The sequence below is a fragment of the Dipodomys merriami genome, unplaced genomic scaffold (assembly GCF_024711535.1).
Source record: "Dipodomys merriami isolate MVZ:Mamm:240054 unplaced genomic scaffold, mDipMer1.0.p SCAF_628, whole genome shotgun sequence".
Classification (NCBI taxonomy): Eukaryota; Metazoa; Chordata; class Mammalia; order Rodentia; family Heteromyidae; genus Dipodomys; species Dipodomys merriami.
This window is the reverse complement of record NW_027206211.1, coordinates 594,721-603,482: the sequence shown is the minus strand read 5'-3', so window position 1 is coordinate 603,482 and position 8,762 is coordinate 594,721. Positions and strand designations below refer to the sequence as shown.

At 40.6% G+C, this 8,762-nt stretch overlaps 1 long non-coding RNA gene across 1 annotated transcript; it reads left to right on the top strand.

The window, feature by feature from the left end:
* Positions 1-4,194: 4,194 nt before the first annotated feature.
* LOC138815157 (uncharacterized) lies at positions 4,195-7,635 on the top strand. Its single transcript, XR_011368190.1, has 4 exons — positions 4,195-4,454; positions 4,883-5,168; positions 5,552-5,668; positions 6,334-7,635. It is a non-coding gene; the product is annotated as an uncharacterized lncRNA (long non-coding RNA).
* The last annotated feature ends 1,127 nt before the right edge of the window (positions 7,636-8,762 follow it).

Genomic DNA, 8,762 nt, shown 5'->3' with positions numbered 1-8,762 from the left:
TCAATTATATTTCTGTGGGAATGTGTAATATTCATTGATTTAACAGTTAAAATTGATAACAGTTGATTCAAACTTGTATTTGAAAATTGCACACAACACAAATATACTTCCACTTTCTTCTACCACATAATTAAAATAACAGTATAGCAAAGCTTGGTGTTAGAGGCTCATGTGTAGAATCCTAGAAACTCAGGAGGCTAAGAACTGAAGATTTTGTTTCAATGTCAGTCTAAACAGACAAAAATGTGAAAACTTGACTCAGACATATACTAGATATTGCAAATAAGGGAAACCATGGGACCTATGCTTCTTTGGGCCTGGCTTACTTCACTTAATATAATTTTTCCAAGTCTTTCTATTTCCTAAAAAATGGGGCAATGTCATTCTTTCTGATGGAGGCATAGAATTCCATTGTGTATATATACCAATTTTCTTGATCCATTCATCTACTGAGGGGCATCTGGGTTGGTTCCATATCTTAGCTATGGTGAATAATGCTGCAATAAGCATAGTCGTGCTGGTAGCTTTAGTGTGGTCTTGTTTGTGATCATTTCGGTAAATGCCCAAAAGTGGGATTGCTGGGAAACAGGGGAGCTCTATGTGGAGTCTTTTGAGGAACCTCCATACTGTTTTCCAAAGTGGTTGAACAAGTTTACACTCCCACCAACAATGCAGTATAGTTCTCTTCTGTCCACATCCCCTCCAGCATTTGTTGTCATTAGAGTTCTTGATTATAAACGCACTCATTATCTTGCCCATGTAATTTTAACCCCTCTGTACAATATTTTCACAATAAAAAAAATAAAAAATACAAAAAAAATGTGAAAACTTATCTCCAATTATCCAGCAAGAAGGAGAAGGTAAAGATGTGGCTCAAGGAATAGTGTCATCACCCATGAGCAAAAAATACAATGGAGACCATTAAACATAGAGTTCAAGCCCTAAAAATTGCATATACACAGAAGACAACAATAAAAAGTACTGTGAACATCAATAATGAAGACAAAATAGTAGAAAAGATAATGAGAAATGTTGTGTTAACATCTGGAGGACAGAAAGCATTTGACAGAATTTTGATTCATGAAAGGGAAAAATCAAAGTCTCATTTGTACAATCTCATTGTATCTATTTGTGTTGAAACCTGGCTATTGGGTAACATGTGAAAGTGTAGATTGCATTACCTGACATAGCAGACATTGCCTGTGACTATACACCATCCCACTCTGCAAAAATCTAAACTTGTACTTGTTAATTTAAATAAAACCTCATGTTAGAGACTGTTTGGTTCACATAGACAAGGGTCCTTATTTTGAGGCTTCAGACCAGTGCTTTTGTTTATAACCACTCCTGCTTTATGCCCTTCTTAGCTGGCACCAAGCCAAGACTTTGAGTTATAGACCCAACTGCCTTAATCCCTCCCTTTCTCCAGCTAAAACTCATTTCACATGCTATCTATGTCTTAGCATTAGTTGTTTTCTTTCTAATCCCCACCAGAAAACTCTTATATACATGTAAATCTACTATAAATAACCTAGTTAGAAAAGGTAGTAAGTGTTTAGCATTGGCTGAGGCTCTCATCTGTAGATTTGCTCCTTAATAAATCTGTGCTACACTATCTCTTCTCCAAGGCTTTTGAGTCTGACAACTGATTGGTTTGGTTTGATGTAATCCCATTTATCCAGACTTACTTTGATTTGTTGTGCTTCGTGATCTTTGGAAGTTTTGACCTATGCCAAGGGGCCCTCGTGTTTCCCCTAACCCTTCCTATAACATTTTCAAGGAATCTGGACTTACATTGAGGTCTTCGATCCATTTGGAATTGATTCTGGTGCAGGGGGATATATAAGGATATAACTACAGTTTTCTGTGTACAGCCAATTCTACCAGCACAATTTTTTGAAGAGGCTGTTGAGGAGCTTGAGGCCTGAGTGACTCCATCTTGAGCTAGATGTCATCTTCTGAAGTATGAGTTATGCAGCTGACCATGAGCCCGGCCTGGGAATGAACAGAAGAAGCAATTCCTTGGCAACTAGGAACATAAACTATCCTTGGGGAAACCGCAGGCAGGCAGGTGCTGGAGGGCATGGTGACCCCCGCAGTCAGGCCACAGGTGGTGTTTGTTTAAAAAAGGAACCCTGCAGTTTAGCAAGTGTGTCCTTGAGACTCCCTGTGGTGCAAGCCAACCAGTTTAAAGTACTTCAACCCTCTGATCTAACCAACAACCTGTTTCTGCTTTGTAGTGCGCCAATCATACTATAGAATTGTATTGAGTTTCCCTGCGATGTGTTATAATTTGTTGTAAGATGCTATGATGTATACAAAGTCCCTGCCTTCCTTAAAAATTGTATAAAAAGTACTATAACCCTGGTCTTGGGGCCTCTCAGCGTCATGGGCTGTGGGGGGACCAAGTTCCAGCTTGCAATAAAGACTCCTTTGCTTTTACATTGTTGATGGTCTCTGGTGGTCTTTTGGGTAAGGATTTCCAAATTCAGTTTTACATTTGGTGCATTGGCCGGGAATCCCCCCAAAGCCCACCCAGACGCCTTAACCAAGGAGTCATGAGAAGCCCGGCAAGTAAGTAGAGGCATTGCCATTCTGAAATCATCTGGTATTTGAGTTCCCTGCAGGTTCTGTATTGGGGTTGGCAAGAGGTCTTAGCGGACGTGCTATAAGACAGCCAATGGGGCTGGTGGGAGTTGTCCCTCAGATCTCCTGGGGGGTAAACTATCCACTAGTGCAGAAGCTTGAGTCTGGCACTTTCTTTTTTTTTTTTTTTTAATTGTATTTTATTTTATTTGAGAACATACTGTACAGAGGGGCTACAATTACATGGGCAGGATAATGCATACATTTCTTACCAAGCATTGCAGCCTCCTCCTTTGTTTACCCTTCACTTCCCTTCCCCGCCTCCCCCTTCCCCCCACCCAATTTTACCCCCCTCCCCCCACCCAATTTTACCCCCCTCCCCCCCCCCACACCGACATTGTAAAGCTGGTTTTGACATGACATTTTGTACTTCTCATTGTTGCAACAGGTCCACCTGAATCCTTAAACGACTTGTTTGTCCCCATCTCCTCCACATGTTATACTGACATCAAATATAGTGAAAGCGGGGGTTACACTGTGGGGGAGGGACATACAAAGCAACAAAGAAATAATCTTATAAATGCATTAGAAACACATGCATGAAAGAAACAAAAACATTAAAATACATATTTAAGGGTTCATTTTCCTAACATCACATTATCTGACCTTTTCTGCTTGACTCATACCTATACTAGATATTGCAAATAAGGGAAACCATGGGACCTATGCTTCTTTGGGCCTGGCTTACTTCACTTAATATAATTTTTTCCAAACCTTTCCATTTCCTAACAAATGGGGAAATGTCATTCTTTCTGATGGAGGCATAGAATTCCATTGTGTATATATACCACATTTTCTTGATCCATTCATCTACTGAGGGGCATCTGGGTTGGTTCCATATCTTAGCTATGGTAAATAATGCTGCAATAAACATAGTTGTGCTGGTAGCTTTAGTGTGGTCTTGTTTGTAAACATTTGGGTAAATGCCCAAAAGTGGGATTGCTGGATCATAGGGGAGATCTATGTGAAGTCTTTTGAGGAACCTCCATACTGCTTTCCAAAGTGGTTGAACAAGTTTACATTCCCACCAACAATGAAGTAAGGTTCCTTTCTGTCCACATCCCCTCCAGCATCTGTTGTTATTAGAGTTCTTGATTTTTGCTGTTCTAACTGGAGTGAGGTGATATCTCAATGTTGTTTTGATTTGCATTTCTTTTATGGCTAGGGATGTTGAACATTTCTTCATGTGTCTATTGGCCATCCTTCTTTCTTCTTCAGAGAAGCTTCTCTTTAAGTCTTTCGCCCACTTATTTATTGGGCAGTTGTTTCTTTGAGGATTTGTTGTTGACTGATAGTTTACAGGGTAGGCTATCCACTAGTGCGGGGTCCGGCACTTTCTGACTGATAGTGTACAGGGTAGACTGTCCACTAGTGTGGACATTTGGGCCCATTTGTAGTCCAGCACTTTCTGACTGACAGTCTACAATGCACATGCTGTGAACATGTCTTGACTCAGGGTTCAGTGTTTTGTCTGTGTGTCTTTTGGAATTCTTGGAATGTTTCTCCTCCCAGATTCATCCTGATGCAAGGGCTCAGAGGAGACTGGCTAACACCCCCTTAATATCTGTTTCTCTCTAGCTCCTTCTTTTTTTATGAAACTGCCACTGACCACCTGCAAGTGGCACCAGCAAGATCTTAGCCTCGGGCCTTAGCCCAGGGGGTCTGAGTACGGGGGAGAACCTGTCAGTCTGAGGGGACAGCCACTAGGAACTTCTTTCTCTTGCCCCAAGAGGACTGGGAATTCTCCTCTGTCTTGGAAGGCTCCTGGGTCAATGTTTGCAGGAATCTAAAAGAAAAATCCTCCCGAGGTGAGTAGAGGGGGTCCGAGTCCCCTGGTAAGTGAGTGGTGTTGAGATGTTGCCCCATTCACTGAGACCTGATTTCGTCTTTGTGGCCACTTGTCTGTCTTGTTTACTTTGGTGTGTTTTCTGTTCTATGTTTTCTGAGGTAGGGAAGTTCTGGGTGAGAGTGGCAGGCTCACTCAGCAAACTCTGGATTCAGCTTGAGAACAGCACAGATTTCTGGGGGCCCATTAGTCCCCAACTCAGCCTTTGGGTGTTGTTTTGTCTAGTTCCGTTTTAGAATTGGTACCAGTTTTAAATGTGAATCCTTGGTTTTTGTGTTTATCAGTGTTTTGATATTTATTTGAACATCTCTGGGGGAATAAAAGTCTCAGCCTCTGGCTGGGCTTGGTCACAGACCTGCTAAGTCTCCCTCCCCCCTTCTTTTGTTACAGCAGCCAAGAGGAGGGGCATGGACAAGCCTCAGGTGCACCTTCTCCTGGTGGAGGCTGCTGGAGAGGTTAGGGTGTAGATAGCAGTGAGCCTGGTCTGGACTTTCAGCTGCTCCAGACAGCTTAACAATTTGTAAAGTGCTTTTGTCAAAATTGGGTAAAAATCAGGCCCATTCAGTTTCAGGTGACCCCCTCACCCAGCCCTCCTCCAACAGAAGGGATTCAAAAGACTGATTAGTGAAATACCTTGCTAAACAAGCAAGCCCTGGAAAAATGAAGCTCAACAAAGGTACTTCGTTTAAAAGAAATATTGTCTTAAAATTTTTTAAAAAACTTTAGAAAATGTACGTACAACTGATTTTGATTTCTTGTGTGCTTTAAGATCTGTGTGTTTTGTATGTGTTTATGAACATGTTCAAGATAAGAGTTGTCAGCATGCTGTAACAATGGGTGAGTTTAAGTTTAAAATTCAAAAGGTTATGAGGTTTGGACATTACCAAAAATTTTAAGGAATCTTCACATTGTTTTTAACGGCTTTTTAAGGATTCTTTAACTTAAAAATTAGAAAATCTGGTGTTGAGTTCTAATTTTATTCCCTTGTGGTCAGAGAGAATGCAAGGTTTCTGAATTTGGACAAGTTTGCTTTGTGGCCTAAAATGTGGTCTATTTTAGAAAATGTTCCATGTGCTGTTGAGAAAAACGTGTATTCTTGTGGAGAGCTGCGGGAGCCACGACCAAAGACGGCCAGGCAGTAAGGCGTGGCCGCAAAAGCAACATTGTAGCTCCTTGGTAAGATGGCGCTGGCTCCCGCCTTCTGTCTTCCGGGTGACAAGTGCTCTCTGTAAAAACAACTCCTTATATGGCTATGACTTGGCTCCTAGTTTGCTTCCGTGTTTCTGACCCTATCGGTATATGCCACGTGGTGCTTCAGGATTTGCCATCCAGGAGACTTATAACCAGAGCGCGGGGGCGGGGGGGGGGGGGGGACAGAGAAGCAGGAAGAAGCGGGCAGAAGAAGCAGGAGAGAAGATGTTGTAAAAGGTCCTGAATAAACTGCATTGAGAAGAATCCCGGGTCGCGTCTTCCTTGCTGGTCGAGGTGGTCGCGACATATTCTTATGCTGCTGGGTGAAATTTTCGGCAGATGTCTGTTAAATCTAGTTGATCTTTGCAGTTGTTTAGATCTGCGGTTTCTTTGTTGAGTTTTTTCTGAGTTGATCTATCTAGTTGGGAAAGTGGTGTGTTAAAATCCCCAACAATTAATGTCTTTGGATCTATGTAGGATTTGAAGGAAAGTAGTGTTTCTTGGATAAATTTGGGTGCTCCGTTGTTTGGTGAATAGATATTTAGAATTGTAATATCCTCCTGAAGGAGAGATCCCTCAATTAGTATGTAGTGACATTCTTTGTCTCTTCTCACGAATTTTAATTTGAAGTCTATTTTATCTGATATTAGGATTGCAATTCCCGCCTGTTTATGGGGGCCATATCACCTTGCACCAGAATCAACTCCAAATGGATCAAAGACCTCGAGTCAAAGCAGACACTCTGAAAACATTACAGGATGCAATAGGAGAAATGCTAGGTCTCCTTGGCACAGGCTGAAAATTTTTTAATAGAGACCCAGAAACACAACAAATCAAAGAAAGGTTGGACAAATGAGATTGCATGAAGTTAGAGAGCTTCTGCATGGCAAAGGACATAGCTAGCAAGATCAATAGAAAGCCTACGGATTGGGAGATCTTCACTAGCCATACAATGGACAAGGGTCTCATATGTAATATATACATAGAACTCAAAAAATTAAATCCCTCGACAACAAATCCTCAAAGAAACAACTGCCCAATAACTAAGTGGGCTAAAGACTTAAAGAGAAACTTCTCTGAAGAGGAAAGAAGGATGGCCAATCAACACATGAAGAAATGCTCAACCTCTCTAGCCATAAAAGAAATGCAAATCAAAACAACATTGAGATACCACCTCACTCCAGTTAGAATGGCTGAAATCAAGAACTCTAAAAACAACAGATGCTGGAGGGGATGTGGACAGAAGGGAACCTTACTGCATTGTTGGTGGTCATGTAAAGTTGTTCAACCACTTTGGAAAGTAGTATGGAGGTTCGTCAAAAGACTCCACATAGAGCTCCCATATGACCCAGCAATCACACTTTTGGGCATTTACCGAAATGATCACAAACAAGACCACCAGCACGACTATGTTTATTGGAGCACTATTTACTATAGCTAAGTTATGGAACCAACCCAGATGCCCCTCAGTAGATGAATGGGTCAAGAAAATGTGGTATATATACACAATGGAATTCTATGACTCCATCAGAAAGAATGACATTGCCCCATTTGTTAGGAAATGGAAAGACTTGGAAAAAATTATATTAAGTGAAGTAAGCTAAGCCCAAAGAAACATAGGTCCCATGGTTTCCCTTATTTGCAATATCTAGTATATGTCTGAGTCAAGCAGAAAAGGTCAGATCAGGTGATGTTAGGAAAATGAACTCTAAGATATGTATTCAAATGTGTTTTTTTCTTTCATGCATTTGTTTCTAATGCATTTATAAGATTATTTCTTTGTTGCTTTGTATGTCCCTCCCCCACAGTATAACCCCTGCTTTCACTGTATTTGATGTCGGTATAATTTGTGGAGGGGAAGGGGAAAAACAAGTCGTTTAAATAAGGATACAGGTGGACCCGTTGCAACAATGAAAATTACAAGTTTTCATGTGGAAAACCAACTTTACAACTTTGTTGAGGGGGGGAGGGGCGGGAAGGGTTGGGTGGGGGGGTGGGGGGAGGCTGGGAAGGGATGGAAAGGGGAAACAAAGGAGGAGGCTACAATGCTTGATAAGAAATGTACTCATTATCTTGCCCATCTAATTGTAACCCCTCTGTACAGTATTTTCACAATAAAAATAAATAAAAATTAAAAAATTAGAAATCTGGTATTTTAAAATCTAATATTTTAAAATGCATAAGGCTGTTTATACTGTAATCAAGATATCTGGCTTAACACAAATACATTGGCTGTTTGGAATTTAGTTCCTTGGCTAAAATTTGGGGATAAATATTAGAAATTTAAGTGTAAAGGTTAGTTTAACACTGTCAAAGATGTTACCTGTTCTGTCTGTCTAAAACTGTGTATTTCATTCGAGAACCAAGAGATAAGAAAAGGGAAAACTTAGAAACCAACAGAAGACCTGTCTTTAGGGGTGAGGAGTGAACAGGCAGAAGCACAGTTCAGCTGGTCATGTATGGTGGGACAGGCCCTGAGGAAGTCCACAGATAATGGGACAGGCCCTGGGAGGAGTCCATGCATGGTGAAAGGGGGCAAGCTGGCACAAAGGCAGTTCACCTAACACTAAAGAGTTGGCTTAGGTACGTGCCCATTCCATAGGAGGGGCCAAGTGGCCCATCTTTGTTCTGTCCCTTTTCCCTACAGATTGACACTGGAAACATGATTGTTAAAATGAGTGATGTGATGATCTGATTAGTATTGCTAAAACTGCCCCTTGGACTTAAAAAGAGGGTTAAAAAGTTTATTTGTATAATGTGATTTGCTTTCAATGATGTTCTACAACTAGTATATGTTTCTAAAAGTCATAAGAGTGTTATGTCTAGCTTCTTGGTACAGTGATGGTGATTGTAATTCTTGCATTAAGGAAAAATTGACATTTAAGTTTAAAAGTTTTAATGTGTATCTGTTTTAAAACAAGCAGCCAAGAGACAATGAATGACACTTTGCCTCAAGATTTTAAGAGATTTTTTAAAATGCAACTAAAAACTAATGTATAGAATATTAAAAAGGAGATTAATAGGAGGCTTAAAAATTAGGAATGGATTTTTGGATATAAAGTTTAAGAGTAAAATTGTT